Genomic DNA, 11703 nt, shown 5'->3' with positions numbered 1-11703 from the left:
GTAACATGTTTTACGCATATCTAATTTTCTTATCTATTTTAACTCTTTTTTTATTCTTTTCCGAAAGAATCTATTTTAAGTGGGTGTAAAAATTAACAGAAAAATCAGATCATATCTGCCTAAATGACCGGTTTCCCTAGTTCCAAAACCAGCCAGTACTGGTCTGGTTCCAATTCTATGCTTTTTTGGACCGGACCGGTTCACTATATTTTATGTTTTAAATTAATTTTTTTAATATTATATATAATATTTTTTTATTATATATAATACATATAATAATATAAATTATAATTATATGTAAGATAATCTTATTATAATTTATAACATAAAATTTTAATTTTAAACATGAAAATTTATTTGATCATATGCTTTAATCATAAAATAAATATAGTAATAACATTTTATTGCATAATAAATTCTCAATATATTTTTTTTGATAAGTATATTAGTAAATTAGTAATACTAATATACATTAGTATATAATGTATATTGATTACAATTCACATTTTATGGCATAATACTAACAGTCTAATACTATATTACTATTAGTAATATATTTTAAATCTATATATAAATTACTATATATCACTATACTAAATAATTATATATGGAATAATAATATAGTAATACTAACACTATCACTATCAATGATATAGTTATAATACTTTAAAATTATTATAACAAATACTAATATATAGTTATTCTAATAACTGTATCTAATACTAATATATATATTAATACTATTAAAACCAAAAAATCGGACTGAACTGATTGGAACCAGTAAAATCGGAGGTACCAGTTTATGAGGGTAACTGGTGCATAATAAGTTTTTAAAAATGCAAAACCGGTGCATACTGGTTTGGTCTCAAATTTTGTCCAAAGTTAGACCAAATTGGAACCGTTACACCCTTAATTTTAACTCTTTTTTTTTAAGAAAAGCCGGAAGCCACCCACATAGAAGCTCTGTCTCAATTTTATTAATAAGACCTCACTTGTGACGGAGAAATACCGTAGTTACAACCCGAGGCCTGAGGGATATAAGCTAAAACCAAAACCCAAGCCTTAAAAAACCATAAACTCAACCACAATACAATTGCACTAAGAAAGCAAAGAAAAAAAAAAACCGCCAAGTGACCACCTGCAAGAAACAACCTGCACAAACATAGAGTAAGAAAAGTATTAACAGAGTGCAAAAGAGAGACATACCTGGAGATAAAGTCAGCGCCCAAAACACACTATCAACGTCTTCAAGTTTTCCATATATAAGGAAAGGCCCCTCTGTCCAGCCGGATATTACCTCTAATGTGAGTAGGCAATTCAGATAGATAAAACCATGAACCAGTTTGACCATTAGCACCCATTTTAACAGAGCCATAAGCAACAGAATCTCTATAACAATGAAAAAGAGAAACTTGAAGCCCAGTTAGACTACTCTGAATTTCATCCCAATAATCTTCCATGTACCATAGACCACATCTCTGATTCCGCAACTAGTTAAGTACTAACATGGAGTCAAGTTCAATTTCCACAGATAAAACAACCATCAAGCCAATATGCCAAAGTCCATGTAGTAAACCCATCAACTCTGCATAGTTATTAGAATTGTGCCCAGTGTCAACTACAAACCCGCAAAGCAGCTCACCTTTCTCGTCCCAAATAATGTCTCCCACATCCGAAGGACCTGATTACCAAGAGAATAACCATCCACGTTCATTTTAACCCAACCTTACTTAGGAAGCTTTCATTTGACTGGAATAATTTACTCCTTCCTCATGACATTTATTGGCATATTAAAACATTGTAAAATACCTTCATTGTGCCGAGTGAGCAAGTTAACATTCTTAAACTTTAACGCAATCCAAGAGACCCAATATTTGATAGAACACCAAACCGTTTGAACCGATTCCATCAAACCTTCCATCCTGGCCTTACAATGACACCCCCATAATTGCCAAGTCAAGATGGCCGGAAGAAGACCCAGCAATTGACCAAGGCGAGTATAATTTTTTGTCTGTCTATACCAACACTCCACCCGTTGTCTCCAAGAACAACCTTCCCTCCAAGGAACTCCAAGAACCACCGAACATATACGCCAAATTTTTTCAACAAAATCTCCACTCGCAAGACTATGGTTAAGATCTTCACACTTGGAATTTGAGCAGCAATCGCATCAGGAAGCAATAGAAATACCTATTCTGCAGATTCTATCATCCACAGGAAGACAATCATGTATGGCCTTCCACATAGTAATCAACATTTTTTTGGGAAGAGTAGGATGCCAGACCCATTTTGCCCAAGGAAAATCTGGGCCCCTTGTGCGAATACAATTCCATGCACTTTTAGGAGAGAAATGCTCGTCAGCATTAGGGATCCAAATTAGAACATCTTTCCCATTAGTAACTCAACCCAAATGCAAAATAAGTTCCTCACTTTCTGATGGCCAACTAACCGAGTAAGAAGCTCTATATTCCAACCCATCCCAGATTTGCAGTCTTCCAATCTAAGGTTCGGCATATTGGAAATCTGAATAGTGTTGCAAAGAGGGCCATCATCAACCCACTTATCATGCCAAAAATGGAGTTTGCCTTTCCGAACTTTCCATTTAGAATTAGCTTGCACTGAAGGAATAATATGCGAAATCATCTTCCAAAAAAGAGACCATTTCTTTGGATCCATCATAGAGATATGTCTATCACCATCATATTTAGCATGAAAAAAATTGAACCAAAGAGAAGTACCTTGCAAAGAGTTCCAACCTAACTTCATGTGGAGAGAAGACTCTACTTCGTGGAGGCTGCGAATTCCCAACCCACCTTCCGAGACAGGCTTACAAAGATCCACCCAAGAATACCATTTTTTCTTAGCTTTGCCATCTTTAACACCCCAAAAAAAGGTATTGATGATTCTTTTAAGTTTCTCAATCGCAACTTTAGGCATCCTTAAGATCGAAATGCTATGTACAGGAATACTTTGGAGCACATGCTCAATAAGAATCAAACGTGCCCCACTAGATAACAATCAAGCTTGCCATCCCTCCCATATGGATTGAACTTTAGCCACCAAGTCATCAAAATGAGAAATCTTCAATCTTCCAGAAATAATAAGAACTCCCAAATATTTAAAAGGAAATCGTCCTTCCGTAAAACCAGTGAACCGAAGAATCAGAAACCTGCGAAGGGAAAAAAATAGAGGACTTTTTTGTACTCACTACTTGCCTCGACCACTGTTCAAACTTCTTCAACACGTCAGTAATAGCTTTCAGAAAAGCCTTACCCCCATTACAAAAAAGCACCATATCATTTGCATAAAATAGGTGAGAAATAATAGGGGTACCCCTCGGATGGTAAAACAGAACAATCTTACCTGTATGAACCTGATTTTTTATCATCCTAGAAAAAATTTCCTCCACTAAGATGAATAATAAGGAGAAATTGGATCACCTTGTCGCAACCCACAACCACCTTTGAAAAAACATTTGGGAACACCGTTCATGACCACGGAGAACCAGGGATTGGTGATGCATTGCCGAATCAATAGACAAAAAAATTCTGAGAACCCAAAAGCTTTAAGAACATGTAGAAGAAATTACCAGTCCACTGTATCATAAGTCTTTGCCATATCAATCTTCAAAGCAACATTCCCACCATGAGCTGGTTTATTAATAGAGTGAATCATCTCTTGCATCAGACTAATATTTTCAAAAATGTTTCGGCCCGAGAGGAAAGCTCCTTATTCAGGAGAAATCATTTTAGCAAGTAAGGGAGAGAGGTGATTAACCATAATTTTACTGCATAGGCTAATCGGCCTAAACTTATCAAAACTCGTCGGATTGTCCACCTTCGGGATTAGAACCAGGAAAGTAGCATTAAGAAAATGCGTAAGAGCCATACCAAGGAAAAATTCTACCACTGCATCAACGACATCGATACCCGCTATGTGCCAACAAGATCAATAAAAGCCCGACCCAAACCCCTCAAGACCCGGGCTACTATCTTCTGGAATGGAGCAAAGAGCATCATAGACTTCTTGAGATGAAGGAACACTAGAAATGAACTCATTATCATCCTGCAAAATAATCGGATGGACTAAATCCCCCAGAAACAGCTCTTGGCAACAATGACCAGCCTCCAAGAATTGCGAAAAATAGGAAATAGCCCCATTGTGAATTTGCACTGGAGAGGAGAGAATAGTACAATCCTGCAGCTTCATCTCTATAATCTCTTTATGATTACGACGACTAACAGCACGGAAAAACATAGAGTTCACTTCGCCCTTCTGAATCCAGTCTTGTTTAGCAATTGGGCTAAGCGTTTTTTCTTCCCTATCCTGCCACACAGAAAGCTCCAACTGGGAGGCAATCAGATCATCATCCATGTCGTCTGCATAATCAGATTGCAAGTTTGCCTCCAAGCCCTATATTCAATCCTCAAGCGCCACTATATGAGTGTCAGTTCTTCCAAAAATTTGCTTGTTCCAAGCTCTCAAAACCATTTTTAGTCTTTTAAGTTTAGTAACAAGCATATACAAACGTGACCTCCCAACAGGATCACCATTCCAAGAGTTCGAGACACAATCAAATAACTTATCATGAGAAATTCACATTTGCTGAAATTTAAAAGAAGGAAAGCCTTACTGAACAGACTGATGCTTCAATAAAACTGTTATCAGTGCATGATCAGAAGAGGTGCACACCAAGTATTCCATATTATCCTTGAGAAAAGCATCAAGGCCAGTTGTATTAAGAAAACACTGATCAAGTCATGCGCATTTTCTGGAGCTTTCGGAATGACTATTTGTGATATCTGCTCCTTTCTTCTTCTTTAAGTATGAGCCTCGATCTATGTGTTGAGCTTCGGTCAACATGTCAAGCCTTGTTCTATGTGTCAAACTTCGATCTATATGCTGAGCCTTATCCTACGTGTTGTACCTCGATGGCGTGTTTCGAAAATTATCCAGCGAATTTCAAAGTAAGATAGATATTTTAAAACTTACGGATATTTTAAATATTATGAAAATATCTATAGAAAATATTTTCAGTATTATTAGATATGCTTGTTTTTAAAGTAACACAATTATAATATTTTAATGAGTTCTAAAAATATTATAATTGTGGATAATTACTTAAATTAAATATTTTATTTTTTTAAAATATTAAGATATTTAACTTTACTTTGAAAACTGTAAAATTAATTTAAATAGTTTTATCCTCTTTGAGTAATTAACGATATTTTATCATTTTAAATAATGATGAAGAAATATTATTTTATAAACTTTTTTTTATAAAATAATATTCTATCCTAATTCCTCTAAGTGTTTTATTTAACACTTACGCGTTTTCAAATCAGTGTTTAAATTCATCGCTAGATCGTTTTAAGGATCCTGAAGCGAATGATTGAGATTAAATACCTAGGCCCCTACCTTTTTCTCTTCACTTTTTCCTTTCTTCATTTTTTTTCTTCTCTCTCTCTCTCTCTCTCTCTCTCTCTCTCTCTCTCTCTCTCTCTCTCTCTCTCTCTCTCTCTCTCTCTCTCTCTCTCTCTCTCTCTCTCTCTCTCTCTCTCCCCCATGCATGTCCAGCCCGTGCTCTCTTCTTCACTGTGCTTGTTGCATTTCCAATCGGCCCCACCACCCATCACGGCGTCTCACCTCCACCTCCAACCTGATCCTTCCCCACCGGCGAGCACTACTCCACCGGTGGTGAGCTACACCGACAGCCCCATCTCTCTCCTTCTCGCTCCAAGAAAATGGATTTTACACCCATTTCCTCCACCTAGATCCACCGTACACGGCTAAAACAGCCACCAAGCACCCCCAATGGCTTCACCACATCATGGTCTTCCTCCCCATGTCCTCCTTTCTCCCTAACTCTCTCTCTTTCTCCGATGGGTCTCCACTCACACACGTACTGTTGCACCGCCGTGCACAGCCGTGCATGGCTACCCACAGTGTTTTACCACCATCACCTTTTTCCTCTCATCACCATGATCTTCTCCAATAAATTACATACCCAACGGAGCTGTACATAGCTCCACTCTCCAAGGCACGAATTTAACTTCTAGTGGCCGATCCGCAGCCGTGAGCCATCGCCTGACCACCACCTCACCACCATAGCTCCACCACATCTTCCTCTAGCTTCCCATGAAGTTCTATGGCCTTCCTCCACCTCAAACAAACTCCCACCATTTTGGATGTACAGTTCACAGAGTGATGCAGCCGTGCTTCGCCACCTTTGACCACCACAAGGTCACCTTGAGCCTTTCTAAGGCCACGCCTAGCTATTCTCAAGTCCAAACCGCCACTCTATGTGGTGGAAAACCATCGTACGCGGTGTTAACGCCATGTACAACTCCTCCGACGCTTGGTAGTGATGAGCAATGAGCGACGCACGGGTTATCCCGTCGATGGTATAACCCTCTATCTCTAGTTATTTATATTTATATTAGTTGGTTGGTTGGATTGTAGACTGTGTAGTTAGTATTTGTGGAGTTCACTCCGTAGTTGTAAAGTGAAGTATAATTGTAAAGTGTTAGACTTGATTGTGTAGTATTGTGGATTGTACTGTGAAGTATGGGCGTGAGATAATGTCGTAGTTGTAATATGGCGTGAAGTGTAAAGAGGGTACGTGTGGAGCGTACTCTGTGTAGTACAACAACACACCGTGTGACGTACGCTATAGTAACGTGTGGCGTAGAGTGAATAGAGTACACTTGGCGTGTGCTCTGTGTTGTATGGCGATGCACCGTGTGGTATGCGTCGTGATAATAAGCATTGTAGCAAAAGAAGTACGTGTGGTGCGTACTCCATGTTGTGTAGCGATGCACCATGAAACGTGCATCGTAGTGATGTGTGTCGTAGTGTGTATGGAAGAGAGTTCATGTGAGTGTACTTTGTACTATGTCGTGATACACCGGATGGCATGTCACGAAGGGTTGGATGGAATAGTAGAGAAGCATGGAGTGTATAGTGTAGCATCGGGAAACTGTGTAGCAATGTCCCGAATTAGTGTTGATGTGGTTGTGGTCCGATGTGGCTGTAGTCCAAGGTGACGGGTGTCGCCTTGAAGCTGACATGTGGCTGAAGGTATGTGTGAAACGGTGAAAAGGTATTAGAGAGTGCAGTGGAAATATGATGGGCATCGTGCTGTAACTCAGGAAATGGTCTCGAGTTGCATAATGTGATAGAGGCGCATTTCTGGATGCAGTCCTCTTGTTAAGTGGAGCAAACTGTGTAAAAGTGTCCGGAAGCAGTGGTGATATGGCCTGTAGTCCAGGGTGACGGGTGTCACCTTATGGTTGACTATGGCTAAGAGTATATGGAAGTGATGGAAAAGTATCAAAGAGTGCAGTGAAAGCATGATGGGCGTCGTACCGTGACTCGGGATTAGTCTCAAGCTGCGTGACGTGACAAAGGTGCATTTGTGGATGTAATCCTCTCCTATCAAGTGTTGGGATGAACTTGTACAGGGCCAGAAAGTAGAAAAAATCCTATCGACCAAATCTGAGCAAGTTGATATTGGAGTATGAACTTGTTTATACAAACGGGCGTTTAGTGAAATTATAAGTTGCTCTTAGATAATAAAAGGGGGGTAAGATATAGGTGTCTCTAGCAAGACACATGTACCGAGCATGTTTACCATACGTAACGGGTAATCTGTCCTAAGCATGGTTACATAATGTTTTAGCCCCAGAGTTGGCTTGAATTCATGTAGCCTGTCTGGATGGAAATGAGGATTTAGCATAGGTTAGGATACGTGAAGGTAGTGACGAGTATCTTGTCTAAGGTTGGAATGTGTGACTCTATCGGTCGGAATTATGCATCGGATTGTGGAAATAGAAGAACGAGATGAAAGTTTTAGTGTCTTAACCTAAAGGTGAATCACAGGAGTTCACTTTAAGGAATAAGACCCCGAAGGTTTTAGTATAGTAAATGGCACGTAAGAGCCCAGGGATGGACGAAAAGTGTTCCAAGTAAGACATAGTTATATTTTTAGAATAGTTACTTATGCATTAGATAGATGATGACGTAAGATTATGTGTATGCATGCAGGTTGCCATCTGACACGCACACGAATGGACTGCATGGATTGAGTATGGCATGAAGTCCAAGTAAGTATTACGTTCATACTCTTCTAGAGTTTTCTTTATACAAACAAAGAAGAAGACGAAAGCTTTTCCCCTAAACGGAGAATGAAACTTTTCTCTACAGAGACACGCTTCAATTTAAAAAAAGAAAAGAAAAAAGAAACATAAATTTTCAAGTATAAGTACATAACGGACCTCCTTGGCAACCTCTTTTTGCGCATCCAAAGTATGTACGTTTATGCATATGAATGGATGCTATAAGTAGTACGTATTGTATGTATGTTCACGAAAGGAAACGAAAAGAAGTTTTAAAAGACACATAAGAACTGTTAAGAACGGTACGGACCGAAACTGTAATGGACTATTCCTAAAACAACTCTTAAGAAAAGAAAGAAAACTATTTTTTTTAAATAACTTTCTAAAACAACTTTTATGAAAAAGAAATAAAACTATTTTCTTTTAAAGAAACTTCTTTTAAAATAACTTTTACAAAAAGAAAGAAAACTATGCTTTAAATGACGCAAATAAAGTGTTTTAAAATATCCCTATGAAAGTGAGGCATCGGCCCTATGTGCTTTAAAATGTCCCCATGAAAGTGTTTTAAAATGCTCCTATGAAAGAAGATGCTTTAAATGATGCTTAAAATGACTTTTACAAAATAAAAGAAATAAAACCATTTTTCCTTTAAGAAAATGACTTTTATGAACCGAAAGAACTGAAGAATAGTAAGAACTGTAAGAAAGGTAAGAACTGTAAGCACTGAAATGAAAGAATAGACTGTAAAGGAAAGGAAATGACTGTAAAGGAATGAACGGACTGAATGGATGATGTATGAAAATACGTAACGGCCACATGGACTGAAATGGAAATGGTACCAATGAATGGACTGGACGGGACAGATTGCAATGCCGGGTAAGTAGTACATGTAGTGCACCCAGTGCTGCACCCTGATGGAATGGATTCTCAACCCGTAGCCACAGGCGGAATCAGGTCCAAAAGACCGCTAACCCCAGCATACGAGACGTAACAATATGCTATGGACAATGAAAGTGATAAAAATGAACATATGCATGTTAAGAAAGAATGCATGTATGTATGGATGAACGGAATGCATGAATGTACGTAAATAAGAAAATATGAACGTATAAATGTATATATGCATGAATGTATGTAGAAAGACGTATGCATGAACAAACTCTTTAAGAAATGAAGGCAGTAATGTATGGGGAACTGTTTAAAAGAAAAAAGCATGTTTTTAAAGAAAAACTGCACCTCGCAATGTTTTTAAAAGAACTGAAAGATGTATGCATGCTAAGTACAATATGTATGTATAGAATGATGAATGCATGACTGAAAATCTATGTTATTATATTTTAACGATATGAAGTAATGCTTACGAGTCATCGACTTATTTTAATTTTTATGTGTGTCCTCCCAAGGACAAGCTGAGCATGACAAGTCAGGACGGGCACAGTCCAAGGGAAAGAGCACGAAGGCCTAGGTAAGATATCTTATACAAGAAACTTTAATTATAAAATTTAATGTTTTCCATTGTAATCTTTTAATTAAGAAAATGAATTTTATTTATAACATGGAGTTATTTGTATCCTGACATGAATGAAAAAAATTTTTAAAGGAATCGTAATTCCCGTCGATTTTTATCAAAATCATTTTGAAAAGGTCCCACCACAAGGACGGGTATTACACTATTACACCAAGAAAGAGCATTCCCACGAAAAGGAATATCAAGGAGCCCACAAAAGCTCACCCAACCATTAAGCTCCTCCATAACCAAAGCCAACCTTGGCCTGCCCCCTCTTCGCTCCAAATCATTCTTGATAAAATTAAAATCTCTCATTACCATCCATGGTAAATGATGAATATTAGCATCCATCAACGATCCCCATAGTCGTCTACGCTCCAAGTATGAGCATTTCACATACACAAAGGTGATCCAGAAATCATTTGGATTAGTGATAGAACAGTCAAGAATTGATCTCCCATACAATCAACAACTAGTTTTAAATCCTGAGGCCAAAACATCCATATCTTTCCGCCTTCATCAAAATTAGAGCAACAACAATCAAAACATAATTTATCACGCCACATATCTAAACGAGAGTTACTAATCATAGGCTCTGTTATAACAAGGAGTTTAGGATGAAACTTAGATATCAATTTTTTAAAGCTGCTTTCTCGACGTTCCAACACACCAAGCATTCCAATACAGGTATGAGATCTTCATAAACTAAGGCGGGAGGGTTTGCTTACAACCCTGGAAGAACCCCTCACTTTAATACCCTTCCCATTCCATTTCTTTTCTAACTGAATATTTGAGTTCGAGACCACAAGTTTGTTCTTGGCTAAATGTTCCAAGACCCCTTCTGAGTTAGAGTCGGAGCAAACGTGCTCCTCAGAATAGTCATTTTCACGTTCAACCTTCGCATAAGTTGGATCACTTCCGTCCAGGGCAAGTATTCCATCCATCGTCTATGTTATATGGTTGATCGTGATTGTATCCTCAATCATGGGAACAAGGTTTGCACCAGAATTCAAAGCATGCATTTTTTACTTGAAACCCGTATCCAAAACTTCTTGGTCAATAGTTTGCCGCAAGCCCTCAACTTCTTCAAGAATAAGAGCGTCCTGTATCCCCTCCTTTTGAATAGCCAGCTTGCTAACATTTATTTCAGCATCAATAGAAAGTCCAAGTTCTTCTTGGTTCACAACTGAAATGATGGTAGTCCCTTCAGCCGAAGCTTCAACCTCCCTGTCTTCAACCTTTTTCTTGTGATCCCTTTGCAGGTTCTTTAGTGCTTGATCATTTGACGGAGTTCCTACCTCTTGCATCGGTTTTCTCCCATCTTACTAGACTCGCCCTTATGAACTATAGCAACAGGATGTTGATTCTTATTCTCCTTGATAACCTAGACCATGTTCGATTTATCTTCCTCTTGTGTTTCCTTCAATTTCACGTTCCGTCGCTTCCCTTCCCATTTACAAGTCTAGGCATTATGACCTTGCACATGGCATCTCAGATGATATATAGGCAGTGTCTCAAATTCAATTATTTGATAAAAGCTTTGAGGATTTCTGGGGGTGCCTATCCACAAAGCCATAATCGGCTCTTTTGTGACGTCCATCTCTACACAAAGTCTAGCACCGTCCATACAAGTTGCACAGTGGGTTGGATTATCCCGTTTAAGAAACCTGCCGATCAGGGTCGTATACTGCAAAGGAAAGACTCATGGTAAAAGTTTGGAGGGAGACCCGGCAACGTAATCCACATCGACACATGAACAGGTTCTTGATCTTCATGGAAGTCAAGAGTCCAGTGAAAAACTCTATACGGAACACTGTTGATCTCACATTTTTCACTGGCAAAAGCCTTCACAAAATCTTCCTCCAACGAGATGCACAAAAACATTTCACGGCCTACGAATTGATGAGACAATTGATTGGTTCAACAATCTCCATCTGGCTCTGATGAATGATCTGATAGAATCTAGGGAAGGTCTTTGTCGAAGGAACTTCAAAACCAGAGACTACTGGAATGGAATGGCCGATCTGTCCAATTCCTCAGAGAAAACCACTCAAACCTCACCATCAACTGTTTTATGGG

Source organism: Carya illinoinensis, chromosome 5, assembly GCF_018687715.1.
Source record: "Carya illinoinensis cultivar Pawnee chromosome 5, C.illinoinensisPawnee_v1, whole genome shotgun sequence".
NCBI classification, from domain to species: Eukaryota; Viridiplantae; Streptophyta; class Magnoliopsida; order Fagales; family Juglandaceae; genus Carya; species Carya illinoinensis.
Note: the sequence above shows the minus strand (reverse complement) of the source record.